This window comes from Pezoporus flaviventris, unplaced genomic scaffold, assembly GCF_033815535.1.
Source record: "Pezoporus flaviventris isolate CSIRO_AGI_PZ_B2104156 unplaced genomic scaffold, CSIRO_AGI_Pfla_v1 ptg000031l, whole genome shotgun sequence".
NCBI lineage: Eukaryota > Metazoa > Chordata > Aves > Psittaciformes > Psittacidae > Pezoporus > Pezoporus flaviventris.
This window is the reverse complement of record NW_026892579.1, coordinates 59,489,063-59,511,392: the sequence shown is the minus strand read 5'-3', so window position 1 is coordinate 59,511,392 and position 22,330 is coordinate 59,489,063. Positions and strand designations below refer to the sequence as shown.

Sequence of the window (22,330 nt, the reverse complement as noted above, 5' to 3'; positions counted from 1 at the left end):
TCCAACTTGGAAAAGGCTTGAAAAGTTTTCAAACGGGGTTTTTATGGTCTGCTGAAACACAAATGACCATTTTTCATTCTAGAGGGAAAGTTTATCTGGAGGAAGGAGGGTGAGAGGCAGCCACCCTCCACCCCAGTTGCCTGGTTCCTGATGCTGAGCTGGGTAGAGGAAGCATTGCAATGTGGGGAGCGTATTTCTTCCCCAGTTGTCGGCAAGCTGTGCTTTAATAGCAGCACAGCAGACAGTGCATGAAGGAACATTAGCTGCAGAAATGATCCCATTGGGAAGGAAGCTTGGAAGAAGTTTTTCTTTCTAAACTTGACACCAGGGCTGGGAACCCAGCACGTGTGTGTGCAAACCTACCCAAGGACAGAAGGGATCAGGCGCTAGAGATCTCACCCTCAATCAAGGCAGCCCCACTGAGGCAGGGTGGACTATCCAGGGAAGGCTTTTATTCAGAGCTGGGCACCTCACATCGTGCTGGGATGGGGTATGTGGGGCATTGGAGCAGCAGCAAGCGATGAGGGCTCATGCTGGGGAGAAGTGATGCACAGCCATGGCTCAGCAAGGGGTGGACTGAATGGAGAAATAGCAGTGGAAGTAACAGCAGCACCATCTTCATGGCTTCAGGAGCTGTTGGCCTTGCCTTGGCACAAGCGAGGTCACCAGTACCCACAGCCCTGGACTTCCTGTACCAGACCCAGGGGTGATGGTGAGGCATGGTATGGATAAGCCTTAATCCCTTCTGTCCAATTTGGGACACCATTCATTCAGACAGCATGAAGAAGCAATACTGGCTTGCAGTGAAATCTGGTAAGATCCAAAAAGCACTGAATAAAATATCTAGGGGGTTGAAAAATAAATATGCTCAATGTATTTTATTTACCTGTAAAATTTTATGTCTGACTGCAAGGTGAAATGTCTAACTGTATAGCAGACATCAGGGCTCTCTTATAAGTCACATGTGTGTTGGTGGTTTTCTTCTAGATTCTGCTTCTGACATCTTGTAATTAAAAGGAATCCAGGAAAATGTAAAATAATCCCTAAATGACTGGTTAAAAAAATTAAAATCCTAAAAACTAAAAAAAAAAAGAGAGGAATATCATATCCCAAAGATTCCCCAAATGGTGCTCTTCTTTAATCTCATGGATTTGGAGAGCGTTTTGTGATTCTTGAAGACCCACCTCATGGCCTTCTTAAAACTGGACTGGAAGAGGTATCACTCTGAATTGTGGTCACATACCCACCTCAGAGCAACTGAAGAGCACGGATTGAGTAGCACACCATCCAGCAGTGTTCCTAGCCATGGTAAATGCTGCAGAGCTAGTGCCTTAGGGGAGATATTATTTTCTGGTTAAACAAATCTATCTATTGTTTTAACCAACTCAGGTTTTTTTGAGCTGGTCCCTCACAAACTCAGTCCAAGTTCACCTGAACAACCCTGGTTTTGAACTTTAAGGGGGAATGTGACTTATGATTTACTAGATAGCTATGGCAAGCCTAATGTAGTAAAAGTCTGTCATATAGGATGTGTATGGGCTACTGTGTTATAAATATTTAAGAAGTTATATGGGAACAAATAAAGTAGAGGGGTTACAGAAATCATATTAAAGCAACTAAGTAAATAGAAAGGTTAAAGTGTCTAACTCTATATGGTATAAAGGCTAAAGCAAACCAGATCTCTTTTCTAGGTACTTTTTCACTGTACAGCGGTAACTGGGCTGCATAAAAATAAGGCAAGTATTTAAAGACAGGCAAAAAAGAAAAAAAAAGAGACATCTAAAGCATTTGGTTGGCATTGACAGCAATCATTTCAAAAAGCCCTGGAACATTTAAAGAGAATTAGAAAGGATTTTCCTGGAATCAAAGGGAGAGCACTTTCCATGGCAGGATGTGTATTTGGGTATCTGCAAAATGATTACATCAGAGCGAGCAGAACAGACTTGATCATCCAGGATTTTAAAATCAGAAGAAAGGGGTTTTCCTGTTTGGCTCCTTTTTTCTCACTCACACATCTTACGGCTTTCATTCTCCTGCCTACTTGATGGTAAAGTAACATTTGTTTTGGCACGGAGGCTCGCGGAGCGCTTTGAAAGTTCCTGTGGGTCAAGCAGCTCTAGCGTGCTCTGAACCCATGGGGGTGAGCAAACCTGGAAATATTTAGGTTTAGGGATCTTTTTTTTTCCATCCTAACCTAAGGTTCATTTTTAAAGAAGAAGCGAATAACTTCGTGCGTCACCACAGTATCTGCTGCGATGCAGACAGGGCTCCTGGCTCGCCGCGTCGCCAGCCTGCCATTCCTTCAGCAATGCCAATTCCACAACCAGCACTCCTGCCGCACAAGCCAAAACAAGACTTTTGTGAGGATTTTGCCGTTGCAGACATTCACCCTTGCTGTCAGGCAGAAGAGAAAAGGCAGTGGAGATCCCTACACCACGGCTTGCCCACCCTCCTTTGCACTGCTGGTGTTGGTGGTCCTGGTTCTTTGCCCCAGTCCCCCCCGGCCGTCTGGGAAGGAGTTGGGATGATGCCTTGCTAAATCATCCTGTGCCAAGGGTGCATTTCTGTTTGTGACAAACAATAAGACTATGGAGGGGAGTGAGGCAAAACATTGAAGCCAACCTTAACCCCACTGATGCCCATAGGGGTATCACCTCCCTAAGCTTCCCCTGTGGGAGGGCACTCCCTGGCCCCCCGGGAGGTGGTTTGGCTTGTGAAGCCTGCTGAAAACAATTCCCATTTTACATTTGTGGGCTTTTTTTTGTCTTTGGTTTAGTTGGGGGGGGGGAAGGGGGGGGGGGAGGGTTAGCTTTCTCCTGGTAGGCAATGGGTTTGGCTGATGGGAGGTGTGGGAGCAGGGGAGAGAGGACTGTGACAGAGGGGAGCGGGAGGGAGACCCTCCCCTCGCACAAGGGCTCGCATTGGTGGGGCTCTACCCATGGGCCCTGCTCCTCACTCCTCCCACCCAGCGATGGACAGAGGAGGTCAACGCAGGGGATGGTATGAGATCAACTGACTGGTGAGAACTGGGGGTGGGGAGAGTTGGGGAGGGTGGGGTGGGGCTTTTTCCCCGTAAGTCCCAACATATGTTCAATAGAAGTTCTAAAGCTGGCAATCCGGGGTGAGCGCGGGACTGACATAGAGCAAATGCAACGCAAACAGGCAAAAATGAAAATGAAATTACATTCATCCCACTTCTACCATCTCCACGTTGTCAAATTCAGTAAACAAGCATATGAAGTGACCCAGCTCCCAGCAGAGCTGGCAATAGCCTTTTCTTTCCATTTGATGGAAAGCTTAAGCTGTTTTTAGGTTGGGGAATTCATTTTCCTGTAATTTCCCCTAACATGTTTATGAGTCATGTACAAGATCTCCAACACTCAGGAACTGTTCTACCTTTAAAACCTTTAGTGGATTCCCATTGTGACCCATGGAAGAGGAAAGAAACCCACGTCGGCTCCGGTGGGATGCTGTATTACCCAGAGCAGTGATTCCCTCCCTGTGCCCCAGGTACTGAGGGCACTTGGCCACGCAGCTTCTCACATGGGTGTCTCAGCTCCAGTCCAGAAGTCTGTTTTTATGGAAAAGGAGGGGCAGAAAACTCCCTTCCCACTGCTCATGGAAAGCAAATAACAGTGAGAAAAGGGCTGATTCACCTATTAAAATACACTCTTTTTTCTTTTAGCAGCTGACCTTTCTTAAATTTTTGAGTATTTTTCCCTGCTACAGTTATCATCCTAAATGACGCTAACCCATCTCACTGCTACCAACAGAGAGGCTTTACAGTGCTATGGAGAACTATTTTGAAGGTACAAATCACTTGACCTAAAGGCTCTCCCTGGAGTGTCAGTGCTGTGCACTACATTTTCACTCTGCCAAACCTTTATTTAGCACATGCTAAAGAACATTTAACATTTAAAGATCCCCTCTGTACATCTTCTAAATGTCTCCATCCTTTGCTTTTAGATTAATATGTCTTCTGTGAAAATGAGATAATTGATTACAGAGCTGTATTATTTACAAATGAAGAGTTGTTCATGTATTGACCTTTCATTTCTATAGCTCAATACTAGTCCTTGTACAGCATTTTTAATTAGCAAAATGGAAACAGAAGAAAAGAGGGAAGAAAAGAGCTATTGTGGATGTTCTTAATAAAATGAAACTTTAAGATAACTTGCACATTTAAAACAGAAAAAAATTAATGTTTGGTCAGAGGCTACATCCCAAGTTTCTGTTTGGAAAGAGAAAGAAATCTTCTGCTCCCAAAGATACCGCAAGTGGAAAGGCAGTGGGAAGGGGCTGATCAACAGACGGTAGCAAGCTTTTGTCCTTCACCCTGCTGTAGTAGCTCCTCTGCACCAGGGGACTCATTTCAACCCAATCTCTTGATGAGCAACCAGCAAATCCCACCTAATCATTTCAACATAAATGGCATCAATAAAGTCAGGGGGCTTGGGCGTGTACAGAAAAGTAAAGCTACCGAACCCAGTGCCTGTAGAGCATTGAACAACATCAAAGATGCTATAAATGCCAAAGAGGCAAAACAGCATTCCCAAGCAGGACAGGGCTACCTGGCCTGTAGGGCCAGGGTGGATTAAGCAATGGTGCAGCCCAGAGCCTGGATGGGCTGGGCAATAACTGGTCCAGGCAGCACTTTTGAACCCCATCCCTAGCCACACCGCCTTGCATTCAACAGCTGTGAACTCATGATGAGTCAAACCCAGCTGAAAGAGAGATAAAAAGAAAGCAGGAAAAAAAGATGAAATACGGCATAAATTTAGTCCACGGGAGTTTGAGGTTTAAAAAGAAGTATGTTCTGCTTGAGAGGGGGAAGGATACCTCGTGGGAGCCACTAACAAGCTTGGGAAAGCTTTGGATTTCAAGAATAACCAGGGAGAACCTCTCCTGCCGTGAGTCTGACATAGTCCTAATGTAAATGCTTTGGTCTGTTTGTGTCTGGTTTAGTTTGACCTCTTAAATGAGTAACTGTTTCTAATGAACCTGGGGATTTTGATGAGGAGAAAGCGTGCTGGAGGCAGGCAGCTATCAGTGGCATGCAAGCCAATCTGCTCACGGTGCTTGCTTAAGGTGGATGGTCAAAGGCAGATACTCTCGAAACGCAGGAAGCATAAACTTGCAATGCTTTAATTCCCACTAACACAAACAGACAAACAACAACAACAAAACCCCATTAAAAATACCTAAATTTAACTGAGCAATGTGCTTCTAATAAAGGACCAGCCAGACAGAACTGGCTTCAGGTTGAATCCACTGCCCTTCCCTGGGAGGGTGAAGGAGGATTTTCCTTCATAGACGTCAATGAACTCAGACCCATAAATAGTTCAAACATAAAGCAAATAATTTTGTTTCTCAGTAACAAAGATGTTATTTAATATCCTCACAGCTATAAAGAAACTCTTGTAACTGCAGAAGAGGGGCTTTTTTAAATCTTTTTATTAATGCAACAGAAGCATATTAAAAATGTCTGTCCTTGCAAGCCTGGAGATAAATATTAAGTTTGAATAAGGTCATCAAGGAAGGATAGAGGAAAGTAATTGAGGGAAGGTTTTAAGTGTGTTTTCAGCATCCTATGGATGCAGACAAATAGTACCCGTCACTCTTCAGAGGGTCTGTTTTGGGGGACTTCTGTCCCAGGACACATGGTCTCACATGCACTGAACCTATGAAAAAGACCACATCAGCATCTTTCAGCGCACTTTGGGGAACATGAACATGCTGCTTTGCTGGCTAAATTGCTTGCAGCATGTACTTTGTCTGAAGCACCTCAGCTACTATTTTCTTGCTAAGAGACTGGTCCTGTTCCCCTCTAAGTACCTTATCTTCTGGCCCCAGAAGTGATATCCTCTTCTTTCTGAACTCCTATTCAGTGACGTTGCAAGGAGCAAAATTAAATGTATATTCAAGGCAACTGAAACAGTTCTGCTGTTTATAGTCAGGTCTCCCATGCAAGCTAAATCATACATCTAAAACATAATCCATGGTATTATTTTGCAGGAGGCTCCCGGCATCCCCATCTTCTGTCTGTCCCTATGTCTGTGTGGAAAGGTCCCTAAAGAGGGCCCATCCACCTCAAATGACCAAATTTTAGCCTTCACCATAGCTGAAAATAGGAGATGTGGGGGTCGGGAGGGGGCTGGTGCTCGAGCACAATATATCCCATACATCCAGCTTGCTGGGCTAAGCAGGACGCGGGGACCCCTCAGATGTGGAGCCAATAGGGAGCACTCCGGCTACCTGGGATTTTATAAATCTTTCAGCTATCGGTCTTTCAGAGCTCCAAATGCAAAATCCAGCAGCCCGGGATATCATGTGGATTTATGACTTGGGATTTATGAACTGGTCTGGATAAAATAAGAACTGCCTTGACATTAATTTTTTTTTCTGAGGTTTGAGGAAAAGAAATAATAAAAAAAGGAAGACCTGATTTTTTTCCCCCTTTGAAAGCTTGCTGTTCATACAAATGTAGATGCTTTGTATCTATTCAATTATTTGGGTTTTTTCTTACTACCTGCGTGCTGCCTGGGGCTGGAAGTTGAGCAGCACAAGCAATGCTGCTCTCACAGGGCTTCCTTCCTGGCAGGAAACGCTCAAGAAAACAGGGTCTTGAGGCACTCCCAGCCCTCAGTGCCTCAAGCAGCATTTCCTGGGGCTGCTCCTGGCATTGGGAAAGGTGCCGGTAGATGTTAGGGAGGTTTCTGGATGTTTCCAAGCAGTAGGGTTCCTCCCCACAACACCACTGCCCCAGATCTTACTTGCTTTCATCACTTTTCCCCTTAAATAATTTTGGATCCCTTGTTGTTTCTCACTTGTGGCAAGCTGGGGCTTTAGGGGTGTGTGTATAACATGCACATGTAGGTGTGAGTGTACATTGTGTATGTGTGTGTACACATGCACCTATTAATGTGTGTACATTTGTACAGCTACAAATAGGAAAATATGTGCGTATCTATGTATGTATGTACATATAGGTACGTGCCTAATTACAGCTGTATAAACATACACGTGCACATATACATTTATGAGAAAGCATTATGAATAAAAAAGTATCCTAATTTTTTGATCAGAAACCAAGACAGAAAGCAAAACCAGACATTTTATCGGTTCTGTTGAACTGTATGTACTTTGCATGAGAGCCTATCCCCAAAGACTTTCTATCATGTAACTTACGGCCTTCCTTTTAATTTTTCTCATCTTACAAAGAAAGAAAAGATGGTGTTTACCTTGGCCAGGAGGAAAAACTGTCACATGTATTTTTGCCACCTATTCTGATTGATCCTTTCGTACCTTTGCCCACAGTTTGTGGGTGATTTCCTTCCTGGGATCCCAGAATGTATGTGTATGAATCCCAGTGTATGAATAAAGCCCTTCGTTCTTTTATAGATAAAGGTACTCACTAGGAAAACAAACAAACAAATGTATATTCCTAGCCTTTCAGCCTCCCACCTTCCCCATCCCCTTGGGCACAGACTTATCCATGTACTATCACTGCCAAACTGTGCCAACACCTTCACCCCAGGTTGCTGAAACCTTTGCATGCATCCTTCACCTCCTCCCACCTTGAACTGACACCATGTAGATGCTGATAATGCTGTGTTTAACCTCTACATGAGACCTGCACACACTGCTGAGTGTCTCCTATGGCTTCTACCAGCCTCCTAAGAAGTAAAGGGGGGCAAGGGAGGGTAATGTAATGAAGGATACCTTCACCCCTTCACTCCTACCACCCCTGATGGTGCTCCAGCCACAAAGATGATGCCAGATCAGCGCTGGGGAAAAGGGGATGATGCTCCCAGAGCAGCTCAAGTTTTGCCCTGTGGAGGAAATCTGCTTTTCCACAGCTTTTAACAAGCTTTTTCATCACATCTGGTGCCTGGATAACCTAAGGTGAAGGTGTTCATCCTGGCCAAGACATTAAAATCAACTGATCAAACCCTTCCAGCCCCTACCCTGTGGACCATGTCTTTGAAATGCAATAGACTCAGTCTAAGGAATGTCAGCAGGTTACTCTTTCTGGGTCTGAAGTAAAATATTTTTCTTAGATTTTAATTACCACGCATCCAGGGTGTTTTTCAGCTTGACTTGCATCCCAGGAATAATTTGATTTGGAGATTTTGTTTGAAATAAAATCAGTCACATCGCTGGCACCCAGAGGAGGGCAGGTGGCTCTTGCTGTGACACTGGAGATGTGGTACTCCACACCAGCAAGGGATGTCCCAAGCCTCTTACCCCTCTCCCTGCAGCACACAGCACTAACAAACCCCACCAAAATCGTTGTGCCAAAAGCACCTTCACTTTTGGCTGCTTTGTGCCAGTACATGGCTCCTGTCCTTCCCTGTGCCGGTACCACTTCCTGCATGGTCTTGCCATTAAAAATCATCTTTCCATCCGAGGGCAAGGGAGGAGGCTCAGGGCAGGCTCTCGTGCAAGGCACTGAGTGTCTGGACCCTGCTAAGTTCAAAGGCACCCTCCCTCCTGCCCTGAGGAGGGATGTAGCTGGCCAGAGGATGGCTGGAGGCCACACAGACGGGAAGGTATGTAACAATCCATTTATCACTTTGCAAATATTAGTGCTGCTCGCATTTGCTGCAGCAATATTTCTTCTTGGAAATTGGTGAAGTGAGTAATAACAATGTTATTTATTCTAAGACCTTGGAACTGAGAAGCAATAACAGGGGGGACTGTTCCCTTGAAAGCTTCAAAGGTGCTGGAAATAAAATGGGGGGGGGGGGGTAGGGAATAGACCAACAAAGGTCTGGAGGAGAGAAAGCCATCGAAAACCTCTTGTTTAATTTTGTTGCCCCAAAAGTAATAAAATGCGTTTTGTAATGATTTGTATCTAAACAAGGAGGGGTGGGAGAAGGGCAAACATCTCAGGTTCATCTCTCACTGGCACATCCGGCAAGGCAGCAGAGCTTTCCTTTCTCTGTCCTGCAGAGCTTACCCCCAGCGCCTGCTGGCACCTCAGGTTTTGTCACTAGCGAAGTGCCTCCTTCATCACAGAGTCTGCCTGTTCTCTTCCATTCCTTTTCTTCAACCCCCCTCCACCCCCTGCCTTGCATCCCTTATCTGAATATATAAGGCTGCCCTTTGCTCAGATTTATGGGTTGGGGCAGCACTGTGTGTATTTACAGTCTCCTGACCTGCAGACCTACAGCTGAACAAGAGCAGGAGGAAACCAGGGCCCATTCCATAAACAGAGACAGATACGAGGGGGAGGCAGCAGGAATTGTGAGCAGCACTTAACATTTTTAACTATTTGGCCAAGCCAAGGAATTAGCGATTAGATTAGAGGCAAAGAAAAATGAGAAGCGGGGTTAAAGATTTGAGGAGGTGGAAGAGGGCAGCAATGGCCAAGAGTGGCCCTCAGGTTTGGTATGGGGAGAAATTAAAAGTTACAAGGATTTTATAAAAGGTTTTCCAGGGCAAAAGGCAGTAAGGATGAAAGCGAATCTCCAAAGTGTTTTAATCAGAGCCGTGCTTTCCTTGGGTAGAGCTGAACAGCGCTTTTCAAGTCTAATTACCTTTTGAGGAGGTAGATTACTTAGTCTGTGTTTATTCAGGTACTAATTGCCTCAGATTAAGTAAAAGAAAGCCTGACTCGATGATAATAAATATTTCTTACATCCGTATCTATGGGTTGGTTTGTTGGCAGAAATTCGGTGCAGATGAGACATATTTCAAAGGGGCCAGAGAATTACTTGACTTCTCCAAAGCAAAGGCAGCAGAAGTGGCAACAACCTGGAAAATAAATAAATGAAATGCAACGTATGTAGGGGTCACGATATAGCATAAGTATATCAACATGATGAACAGCTTTGATGAAAATGGTAAACAAAACCACCCTCTCTTCCTGTGGCTTGTTTTACATTGCAATAAACCACTGACTCTATAACCTATCAGAACATGCTGAGATTTTATGCATCATTTCCAACTACTATTTGAACATTTGGTTTAGAGTAGTCATGAACTATAATTAATGGGACTTTTTTTTTCCTGATAAAAAGCATGCTTTATTGTATTTTATTACCTGTTGGTCCAAAGCTCCATATAGATGACGTAAATTCATTGTAGGTTTTAGGATGGGGATAAAGGGGGGGGGGGGGGGGGGGCTTTTGCACGTGATTATGATGAATTAATGTTCACCATTTGTAATCAAACCCAGAAGCTGAGCTTGCAATGCCCCTTCCAAATTCTCTTTGCTCCTAGGAGCAAGCTGGTAGCACCGGGACGCCAAGATTTCGGCCCAGTTCAGCCTGCCAGGAGGAGGGGGGGGGGGGGGGGGAACGAACCCAGGCACCACAAAGACCATTGAGATGAATGGCTCTATTTTATGAGCCATAAAAGTTTTATTCATCTTGACACCGAAACAGGTTTAGGCAGCGAGTTGACACGCCTTAAATAAATAAGTGGAATTAATTCCCCGGCTCTTGAAACAATAGCAGCGTGCCCGTAACGCTGAGAGCTGCCCTGTTGTTTCCCGTTGCTGCTCGATATTGATATTATTTGTGGGTTTGGTTTTTCTTTTTCCTCTGGGGCCTGGTTGCTCCACTTCAGATTCTTCCCCTGTTTTATTAGAGGTTGAAAAAGGTTCAAGACCTGGTTGTACCGCTGCTCCCACCGACAGCTAAGGAACCAGTTTGGCGTCTGGTTTGTCTGTTGTTTTACTGCTGACCTTCAAATCAACTTTCCCCCCTGACCCCAGGAGGCATCTATCATGACAAGAGGCTGTTTAACACAAATGGTGCCCATTTATAGGGGAAGAGAGTCAGAAGATTTCCTTGGTTGTTGGTTTGTGTTTTTTTTATGAAGAATTTGGTTTTTTCACCCCTCTTTTCTCAGTCACCACAGGTGAAATCCCTCCTAGCAGCTGGCTTATGAAATAATGCGAGGGGAGGCCTTAATGAGCTGAAAGCACCCTCAGCTGGAGATAAATATATGCAAATGAGATGCACAAACAAAGGAGCCCGGACAGAGAAATATCTGCAATTCCAGCAAAATGCTGCCTGCAGCTAGAAGATGAACAGCTTTGATAAAATGGTAACAAAAAGCACCTTTTTCTCCTCCAGCTTGTTTTACATTGCAATAGAGCATTGTTATTGTAACCCATTGGAGCATGCAGAGGTTTTCTACCCGCCGCTTCAAGAAAAAAAAAAACCTGTTTAAACATTTGTTTTTAAGGCATTCATGGGCTATGAGCAATGTGATGGCTTGGGGTTTGTGGTGGCTTTGGGTGGAGAATTTTTGGGAGGGGGTGGTTTGGGCAGGGTGGGTGTTTTGAGGGTGTCTTTGCTTCTTTTTAGCTGTTTTTTAATGGGGTTTTTTTACCTGTTGGTCTCTCTCTGGCTCGGGTTGGTGGTGATTTTTGTTGTGCTTTGCAAGGGAGGGTGGCTGTTGCTGCTCTAAAAAAAATCAGTTTTGCTTTCAAATTTGGAGGGAAAATCCAAGCTGACAAGTAGTGAGAAGCAGCTCGGGGTGGGGGGAAGAAGAGGGGGGGGAAAAACAGACTTGAACATTCACCAAGCAGCACCCAAACAGGCAGCTTTAATGAAAGCAATCAAGCCTCTGAGCTAATTCAAAGACAGACATCTAACATGCTGATTTTAATAAGCTTTTAAAAGGCAATCTCTACCTTTTAAAAGTCGCTCTTTTTAATTTAATTGGCTTTTTTTTTTTTGGGGGGGGGGTTCATATATTGCCAAAACAAACACAGCCACTAAAATATGTTTTCAATATGTATAAGTAGCATATCTAGACAATGTTTTAAATTAGCCCCGTATTTTGGGGATGGGGGACGGGGAGGGGAGGAAAGAAAGAGGCTTACTTTGGATGAGTCGAAGACATTTTCCAAGCAGGGCTTGTCATGTCAAAATAATACCTTTATATTCTCACCCTGCCTTTATGAATCCTCCCGTGTGAATGTGTGAATATCTCTTTACCTATAGGCTTCCTCAGGAAACAACCCCAATACTGTCTTGGAGATACACAGGTTACTTTCTAAGAGGCAGATGAGAAAAAGGCAGAGAAAATACAGTACTGTTTAACTTTTAACCTTACAATATCATTACGGATTTATAAACAGAGCATAAACAGCATAAAGTTTAGAGGGCCCTTTACTCAAGGCACTAACCGCAATTTTTATGTCTGGCAAGAAGAAGAAAAATAGACTTACCTTTAAAAAAAATCCCCCTTTTACTAGGTTCTGTGGCTTTGGCACTTACAGATGTTAGAGCAGGCAAGTGTCGGATTTCCCGATGTCAAAAAGATTTCCTAATTTCTCATAGACTTCTCCTGTTGCGTTTTTGGCCCGATGTGAGAGTCGTGAATTTAATTTGTGGGGCTGCGTGCTGAAAATCGGGATATACACATATGTGTGCTTTAATGAACCCTAAAACCTAATAGAGAGTTTTAGGGTTCTAAACTCTCTGCCCGCGGTTCCCCCAAGCACAGGATTTCAAGAGTTAATAAAAACTTGGTGATATTAGGAAGGCTTTCTTTTTGCAGCCCAGGTTTCTAGCAGCATAATTATGTTCAACTGCTGTTGTTTGAAAAGGGCAAACAGCATCTTAGGCACAGAACAATGAAATTACAGCTGAGATTTAGGTTAGCAAAAGCCGTCTTCTGCAGGCTTTTATGATTCATTATTTCCCATTAAATACAGTATTAGAAGTGTACACCAGATAGCTCATGGTTGCTGCGCTCAGAGCACATTATCTATATTACACAGGTCTGGGGAGCAGAATTAGAAAACTTTGGGGGAATGAGCAATATGTGTTTGCTGATAGAAGTACCATATGGCTCATCTTCCTCAATTGCTTTCATTGCGACTCTGATGCTGGAGAAATTAAAGTTTTATTTGATGTGGCACAGCTTAATGAACTGTCTTCTGTTAGGAAAATTGAATATGTTTCCTGTTATTTGAGCACAGAGCCCTCATGGTTTTGGCTGATGAGGGATGCATTATGTATTGTTTATTTAGCATTTTGAAAACAAAAGCAGATATTGGAGGTAAAATTGATTACTGCAGGATGTGTTATATAATCACTTTTTTTTCTTTCTTTCTTTAAATTATAGCCTTGCCTATTATTTTTGTGACGGCATTTTTCTGGTGTTCAACCCCCCTCCAAAAAAAAAATAGGAGGAGGGGATGTTGAGGCAAAGTATATAATCTCTGCTTTGTTTAAATGCAACACTATACTTTTTAAAGCTTAAGGAAGGACATGAAGGAAAGAAAGCTCACTTATACATGTATTAACCTGCAGGCCCAGTGGCTGCTGTGCCGTCGGTCTGCAGATGCTTGAGGACCGCGCATGCACCAGGCTGTGTCATTAGAGGAAGACTCATTCCTCCATCCTAGCTGTAGGACACAAAGAGGGGAATATCCAGACACCAGTAACCCAATACCCCAAATCTCACATTTCTAAATATACCTGAGAGAGTTAATTACAAAATGTTAATGCCTGGAGGGGAGGGGGTGGATATAAACGGAGAGGATATAGGAAAATATCGGGTGGAGCAGGGCCCACGTTACCTGGCACTGCAACATCAGTCATTTATCTGTGGCAAGAAAAGTTATTGATGGAAAGATGGCTCAGATCAAAGGCAATGTGTGGTTTTGCCTTTGTTTTATGGCATACACAGCTTCACACACACCAAGGAGTACGTGCCCTACCCATACCACTGGGGTGGTTAACAACAGAAAGGCCAGTGATAGCCAAGGGCTGTGCGTACTAACCCCTCTTCTCCCCAAGTTTGTGAGCAGACAGCTGTTTTTAAACTATGAAACTTAAGGAAAGAAAAATCCTTGGAGTATGTTATTCTTATTAATTCCACTTTTTTACTTGTTGGAAATCCTGCTGCATGACACCCTCTGATCTCCCAGAAAAAGGCTGGTGGGGGGACAGGGTGAGGGCTTAGTGGAAGGTAAAAACTAGCTGGGGAAGCTCAGTGCATTTTTTTTCTGCCCTCCACCCTGCTCTGACAAAAAGGCAATTTGTCTTGTGTGCCCCACGACGTTTGAGGACTCTGGCAAACGTGCATGTTAAACAAGCCCTGCGCAGGATCTAAATACCATCCATTAAAAGAGAAAGTCCCAACGTGTTTATAGCAGTGGGCCAAGGCGCGCAGCCCTCGCTCCGGCAAAACTCCCATTGACGTCAGCGGGGCTTGTGCTTATGCAAAGAGTGCAGGATGCTGCCCTGTACCTTAAGGAAAAGGGGGAAAAAAAAAGAAGAAGAAAAAAGAAACGAGTTGTATTGGAAGGAGGATGTTGCTCTTTAAAATGTCTTGGACCAAAGTGGTTAAGCAAAGCCTGTACAAACAGTGACGATAAATATTTTCCATTCTGTATAGCTCTTCAAACAGTTCCCTGCTGTAATTTCAGATGAGCTCAAAAATAAATAAATTATTGCATGAGGGAGAGAATTAAAAAAAGAAAAAAGAAAGAGAAGGAAAAAAATTACGTTGCAACCAATGCTGAAACCACAAAAACTTCATTTTTCTCAGCCAGATCTATTTCCCGGAGAAGAAACCGGTCGGGTTTTATGAAAGGCTGCTCCATGACAGGAGCCTCCTTTGAGGAAGACCATTATGCATTGTTATCAGCATGGCGTAATTTGACTGTTGACAAAGTATCTGTGGCAGTGAGAATGAAAGCAGTTAGAAGTGTGGCGGGTTGTAATCAAGAAGATGCTTAGCTGTGCAACGCTGCATCTTGAGCAGATTTGAATCAACATTGCCTTGAGGGGACACACACACACACATACAAAAAAAAAAGTCCATTAATTTTTAGTGGGAAAATTAGAGTGGCACTTGATGAAGTGAAATTTGACATGCGTTAATTGCTCCGCAGCTCTCCTAATTAGAGATTTTCAAATTCTTTTACTGCTGTCAGGCTGATGCCGCATTGTCTTGCTGGACAAATAGTAAAATTGCAGGTTGGGTTGATCAAGAAGTTGGACTTGGAGATATTGGACCCTGTCTCGTTCGCTGTTGATCATCATTTTCATAGGAGGGTTGGGGGTGTTGTGGCCTATGAAGGGCATTTGGGGAGAGGAAAAAGCACAATAAAATCCTTCATCCTGATGAATAGAGAATCAATGATTTAACAGAGCTTGTTTAAAAAAGATTAAAGGAACGCAAGAAGTGGACAATAAAGCAACGGAGTTGCAAATAAACCTTTAACCTTTGTTAAATCTATGTCTTGCATAACATTTCAAATACAATTCTGTTTATAATAAAGCTACTAAATTCAGTTTATTTTTTTCACGCATGTTGTTCACATTGTGGAATGTGGAGGCAAGGGGTGGGATTCAGGTTCTTGCATGTGTTTTGCCCTGACCTGAAAGGCAGCGTAACAAGACCACATTTTATATCAAAAGCTAGTTAGAAGGTTGTACCAACACAAGTATTGTGCCGGTTCTGAAAGCATGATTTTGCCTCTGCTGCTTTTGGTTTCCCATCTGACACACACACCCCACACCCCCCCAGCCTGATCACTGCTCCCCACCCTTAGCCTTTGAACCCCTCTTAATTCATTAACATATTGAATTTTTTCAATTTTCCATTTTCTTGCAATAACAATATTAATGCCAGGGCCAAGGCCTGATTGGAGCTAAATTACTTGTTACCTGCTGGCATTTATTTATATGGCATTGAATTATAAAGCTTTGCTATTGTCATGCCTTGGGCGAATTGTTTATGACACCAGTAATAGGAGTAATTGTTATTGTTGAAATTACCTGTCAGCTACCCATAGCAGTGGCCCTTGTCCCACTGACAAATAGTGACAGGGGAGAGGGATCCTCCGCACGTCCTCCTGATGACTTCTCCTCTGATAATAAGGAGTGCAGGGCCTCTGATAATTTGCCTGTCACTGTTGAGTGCAGCTCAGAGAGAGTTGGCCAAATTGTTGTCATTCACTTTGACAAAGACAGCAAAACGCTCTGGAGCAGGAGGAGGATTATCAAAATAAATGAAAGCACTCGCACGTCCTTTGTTTTGGGTTTGTTTTTTTCCCTCCCCATTCCCGCTTGCCTGTCTTTATGCCAGAGTTGTAAAAATGGGAATACATTTCTTAGCAGTGCGACTTCAGAGGCAGCACAAGCGGGAGAGACGACAGCACAAGGGCTTGTGCAATTTGCTTTCTGTTTGCCTGAAATGTTTTGGTTTCTCTATATAAATTAAATTCTTTATATTTTTTCCCCCCTTAAGGCTCTCTGTGTTTCAGCAATTACCAACTGTCATTGCAAGAGAAAGGGCGGTGTTTCTGTTGGGCGCATTTTGGTTTATTCTTTCATTTTTCATAGTAGCATTTCTTTCAGCTCTTCTTCTCTTGCTCTCATGGCCAGCACCATAAACCACCCCCAGTGCAGCAGCCTGCGGGGTCTACAGCTTTTTGCCCCCCTGAGCTATCGCAATATCAGCCGAATTATCTTCACAAAAATATCATTTCCTCTAGGAAAGGAGGTTCTGCCGCTGATAAAGCAAGCAGGGGTTGGTTTGCTGCTGCAGAGGGCTGCTGCTCACAATGCTTTGCGGAGAGGCGGCGTTATTTGTCAGAGCCCATCTATTTAAAAAAAAAATAGAAAATTACAAAAACTCCCCCTTCACGTCCTGCGCCTGGTGCGCATGGCAGGACACACGCACTCAGCAGAGACTTGCTGCCAATCACACCCTGACACCGCTGAGGAAGGGGGATATCTTACACCATTGCAGCAGACGGAATGAATCAGGGGTGGTCGAAGCATGGGTTTGGGGTGAGCACATTGCACCGTGCCCAAGCCAGCATCACCCACCCTGCATCCTTCACAGCTCATCTTATAATAGCAGTAATTTCCCCTTTATTGGACTTTACACTCAGGTAATAGCTACCTGGAGCAAGCAGCACCTTGAGGGCTGCTCTAGGCCCTTTTCCCCCTGTATCCTGCCCCTATCCAACCAGCAAAACCTCCCACCAACTCACCAATGCCTCATTTTATTAGCTGTAATGACGCAGTTTGGTCCACCTAAATACCTGCGGGCAGCACCTCACCCCTTGATTTGTACCCTGAAGGAGTCAATCCGAATCATTGCCACCAGGAAATTTCAGCAGCTGCAAATAAATCTACCAAATTCGAGTCTTTCATTTGTAACCATTGGGCTCAAACGCATAATTTAGCCAAATTATCAGCTGCCTCCATCTTCCCAGGGAACGAGTGCAAACAACGTTTTAGGAACAGACATATAAATTTAGTAGGGTTTTGAATAATTGATAGGCTCGTGTGACAGAAGATAGAAACTTATGTTTCTAATCATCCCAAAGCATTTCTCCTTCCTTCCACCCCCCAAAATGAAGTCACTTTGTTTGCAGTTAAATATACGGAAGATGTCCACTTAACAAGTATAAAATTGTGATAGCATTAAGAGGTTATCCGCGGTAATAAAAACCGGGGAACATGCCTGGGAATGTGATCTGTAAGGCAGATAATTTTTAAGGATGGGGCTTGTCCTTGCTTTGTCTGGGGAGAGGCACGTTAGTGATCCCAGGAGAGAGGGAAGGGGCGGGGGGGAAATAACGCAGGGTTCCAAATGAAGATATTTAAAATGTGCAATGTATTTCGGATAGTTACTGTAAGCTGCTGTTTGATGTTTTTCCTATAAAGCCTAAATTAAGCCTCCTAGAAACGGCTGCGTATCTCCAGCTTCTAGCTGCATCGAAAAACAAGATACATTCTAAATGGCTATAGTACCGATACTCCAGAAGACTTTAACACACGAGAGTAATCGTCCTCCCTCTATTTTCTCCCTCCGTTCTTAATGCAGCCCCAGCATCAAGATAACCCACCTTTAAATTTCAAGCTCATTTGAAATGTAAACTTTTAGCAAATAAGCAATGGCTTATGGAGCCAGATCGCCACAGCGACTGGCAGCAAATTCCTTTTTCTCCCTCCCTCCCCTCGGCATAAGGGGTTTGAAATACCCATCAGTGTCAAAAGAAACTGCGCAGATCGCTGCTGCTCTAAATAAGGCAGAGCAATGTTCAGAAAAAAAAACCTACCCCCAAAAAAATAAATCGCTCGATGGATTAAATGACATTTCTGTACCATGTCAGTGCGGGTGACAAAGTGTCATGTTTTGCATCATTTCGAAAAGATATTCTTCAAACAAATTTGGTGTATAAACAGGCAGCGGGCTTTTGTTTGAAACATTTAAGATCAAAAGTTAGGGGAAGAACAATTAATATTGCCTATTAAAATCCCCTGTTATTGTTAGAGATACATTTTGTGGTTACTGACTATAAATAAAAGCAAAGGAACAGAGCCATGGTTTCTCACCACTGCAAATACAAAAAGGCAATTTTCAGCTTTTTCTTTTTTTTCAGTGTTTTCCTCCACGTTGCTCTTAGATGTGTTTGCTGAATAAACAGGATTAACTGTATTTAAAACAAGAGATAAAGAACAGCTTTTTATTACACTGAACAGTCTGCAGGGTTTCCACGCTCCTCTGAATGCACTTCATGCCTGGAACAAAATATCCATATTTTACCTTTTTTAATGACACTGTATAGAAAAGGCAAAATATCCTTGTAATAATACAAATACAGAATCAACAGGAAATGGTTAAAAAAATAAAGAAAAAAAACATTTTTTACCATTTCTTTTTCTGGCCAAACACTGAGTGATCTATTTTTTTTTTGTTTGCAGTTTTGCAGCAGGATAAGAAACCAGGGCAGAAAGTATTCACTTCGCTGAAGGAGCTTTCCCTTTCCTTTGGCTGCAAAAACTCACCGAGCGCTCTTAATACAAAACTAATGGCAAGAGTGCGATCTGAAGAGCCAGCCTGCTATCAGCTGAATTTCAATGGAGGCTCTCTCAAAAAATAGGTACAAAGAAAAGAATTTAGACAAATTTGCCTCTTAACCTTTAAAGATTTCCTGCCTATTCCAGTATGTCCTTTATTACATTAATTTTTTATTTAAATTACACCATTAACTGGATATGAATTTATCAAGAATACATATATTGATTTATAAAACAGTATCATTAATTATTATAATAGCTAGATGTAGCTGATATTACAAAGCCATTTAAAGGTTTTTAATATAACTTGGACATACATAGATAGATAGACATTATGGACAAGACTACAATTTAAATTGGCTACCAGCAGTTAATGAAATCCGTGATTTATCTTCTCGTTTAGAGATTGATTATATTGTTGCTTTGTAAAACTATTTATTTTATGCCATTTTTCAAAGGATGTCTCAATAAAAGAAAAAAATAAATAAAATATCCAGCCAAGTCTCAAAGTGTATTTTGGTTTATACTTTCTTTTTTAATGCTGCTACTGCTAATTTATTACAAGTTGGGTAACTTGTCACCTTCATGAAGAACTGGCTTTGACAGTAGCTCGGTTTGCAAATGCACAATTTTATATATTTAGATTAAAAAAAAAGAAAAGAAAAGAAAAAAAAGAAGCTGTCTTCCCAGCAACATCGTGTTTATTTCCTAAACCAAAACCCAACAAAATGCCTTCCTGGCACAGATTTTTTAGGCATATTTTTTGTTTAAGCTGTGGAAAAATGGGACTTACCCTAGTGCTGCAAAGCAGTCAGTCATGGAGAACATTTTGATTTAAAATGCAATCTGAAGAGAAGAAAAAAAGATAAAAAAAAAAGGAAAAAGGAAAAAAGATAAAAAAAAAAGAGAAGGAATGATATAAACACCGCTTTCAAGTTACTCCTAAAATGTTCCTAGCTTAACTAATACATTGAAAGTTTAAATCTTTACACATTGTTCTTGAGGGGCTATGTCTCTTGACTCTTTATTTATATCACTTATTCTTGTCTGGCAACATATGTTACCGATTTATTATAGTATTTTTTTACTGTTAGCCAGACAAATGTAAGGACTAGCTGAGGAGGGGTAGTTGCATCTGATGAGTTTAACAATTGCAGGGCATCCTTTAGGGGTAGCCAATGGGCTCTTTTGAAGCTATAATACTCACCATTAACCATTTTCATGCTGACATATTTTTATTGTCAAAGTTGGGGCTTCCCCTGTTGTCAGCCTCTTTTGTTTTCAGTGGCTTCGCAGGCAAAGTGGATGGGGTGGTTGAGAGTGGTTCATCCAGGAAAGGCTTTAGTAGGCATTTCAGACCATGCTCCTATAGCTTGGTATATAAATCTGCATAGTGTCCCCCCACGACTGAATAAAAGGCTGTGCAGAAAATAATACTTTAAAAAATCTGATTCTATAACGCATGACAAATGCAAGCAAACACTAACCATATGCAGTCAGATTTCTCAGTGCTATTACTGACACCAAAAGGTAACAGGGAGGAAGAATTTTCCCATTAAAGCAAAATCCCCTATATTCTTATTTTAAATGGGTACACCAACAGCAGAGGGAGAACCTGCAGGGGCAGGTGGTAGGCTGGATGTTGCGTTTTACATATGGCATTTTTAGGTGACCCATTCTGAAGTAAGAACTTGAACTCTCCCCACCTTTTGCTTTCTCCTAATCTTATGTCCTCTCTCATTGTTCAATGCCAACAAGTTCATGCAATTCCATTGGAAACCATACCCCCATTTGTTGTTTCACTGCTGGAGCCCCAGCTCAAGCTTCTGGAAACCAACATGTTCGTACAAGCCACGAGCATGTAATTCCTAACATAAAACCACAATCACAATGTCCATTCTTTCGATGCTAGAGCAGACCATACACCTACCAGCATGTCCTACTGTATATGAGGTGCCCAACGTGGGATGCTCAGAAAGGATCACAAAACACACTGTAGGGCATGCTCTGAATTTCCTGCTGTTGGAATTTAGTCAGGCCTTTAAGGTAGGAGACAGCTCCAAGAAGTTGGGTTTAACTTCCCTTACATCTTCAAGAAATGGGGGAAGAGGCTGTGTAAAGCTAACATGAGATCATAAGTCCATAGCAATGATCGTCTTCTGGGGAAAAAGATGCAACAAGCAGCGTTTTGGGTGGAATATGAGCTGTTTCAGGTAGGATAAATATAGGAATTGCAATTAAACTCACAGGGCTGTCTTGACAAGAAGAGATTGAGTTGGTAGACCAGGACATGTCTCCTGATAGCACTAGTGGGTCCTTGACCACAAGATATCATTTTAACTAGGAAAAGAACAAGTGCTCCATTTTTTTTTGTTTGTTTTGACTTTAGAACAGTTCAGCTGTCCTGGACTGATTTTTTGTTTGTTTGGGTTTTCTTAATTAAAAAAATGGCCAGACATTCTCTCTACTTATTACAGGGGACTTTGGGAAGAAACTGAACTTCCTAAAGTAGGTCTGGATTCAGCAGCATGCAAAACACACGAAAATGAAGATTTTTCTTTTCTATCACATGACTCTAGTGTAACATGTTTATTTAATGTTATTTTTTTCAAATTACAATTTATTTATACTTTGGTGCACCTCCTGCAAAAATTTACAACCCCAAGTGATTCTTTGGAGGCAAGTTTCACCCTCCCGAATGCCAAAGGCACACGATGGAAAAGTCTGCAGATGAAATGAGCACATCAGGACTCCTACAAACGAGGGTTTGAAGTCTTGACTTTTCCCATTTCTCCTGAAATGTTTTATTTAGGCAGGTGTCACTAGTGTCCTGTGCAAACATCAAATATTTGGTGGTGTTATTGAAGCTTGGAGTGCGTAGATTATTACCTATTTAATTTTCTATTGTAAGGATATTGCAGACAACTTCATAATTAAGCTAGCAACCTCCCTTAAATGGTTTATCCCCCTCAAACCTAGTTTGTTTTTCTGTTGGGGAGGGAGGAACAGGGAGCGCGGCTCGGTCTCTCAATCACTCTCTTTCTGTTTTGTCCATCACCTAGGTTTCTTTCCCCTGTTTTTGACCTGCACTTTTTCTGGATCAGACACTGGCAGGTTGAGAGGTAATAAGAACCAGATGGACATAGTGCAGAAATTGCCCAAATGGGTACGAGAATGTGGGGAGCTGTCAGGCATGGAGAGAAGCTGGAATTTTTCAGCAATAAAATGGGATTTATCGCCACTCTACCACAGTCATTGCCGACAACCGTTTACCTTGACAGAAACCCCATTCCAATAGGCCACGCCGATGCAGATCTATTTTTTTTTTCCCAAAGAGTGATGATTGGTATTTGTTCTAAGGCTCAAATGGCCTGCACTAAAGGTGAAGCATTAGGCCAAAGTCCTGTATTCCCTACTGAGGCAAATGAACCTGCTAAAATAAGTTCCTTCCACAATAGCTGTGTAATTGAAACCAGAAAGTGAGAGAATTTGATAAATTGCTTGACCCTGAAGGAATGTTAAGGTCATAAATT

General features: G+C 42.6%; 1 long non-coding RNA gene across 5 annotated transcripts; it reads right to left on the bottom strand.

Moving 5' to 3' along the window:
- Window positions 1-887: 887 nt before the first annotated feature.
- On the bottom strand, window positions 888-20,519 carry LOC133273250 (uncharacterized). Of its 5 annotated transcripts, none has more exons than XR_009744691.1 (6): window positions 20,005-20,499; window positions 19,591-19,643; window positions 13,275-13,375; window positions 11,843-12,015; window positions 9,644-9,759; window positions 888-1,003 (listed from the first exon to the last, which is right to left on the bottom strand). It is a non-coding gene; the product is annotated as an uncharacterized LOC133273250 (long non-coding RNA). The 5 variants fall into 5 exon arrangements; XR_009744692.1 differs by lacking the exon at window positions 888-1,003 and adding an exon at window positions 12,240-12,365 and having other exon boundaries at window positions 8,785-9,759; window positions 20,005-20,519; XR_009744694.1 differs by lacking the exon at window positions 888-1,003 and adding an exon at window positions 18,471-18,518 and having other exon boundaries at window positions 8,785-9,759; window positions 20,005-20,512.
- Window positions 20,520-22,330: the final 1,811 nt, after the last annotated feature.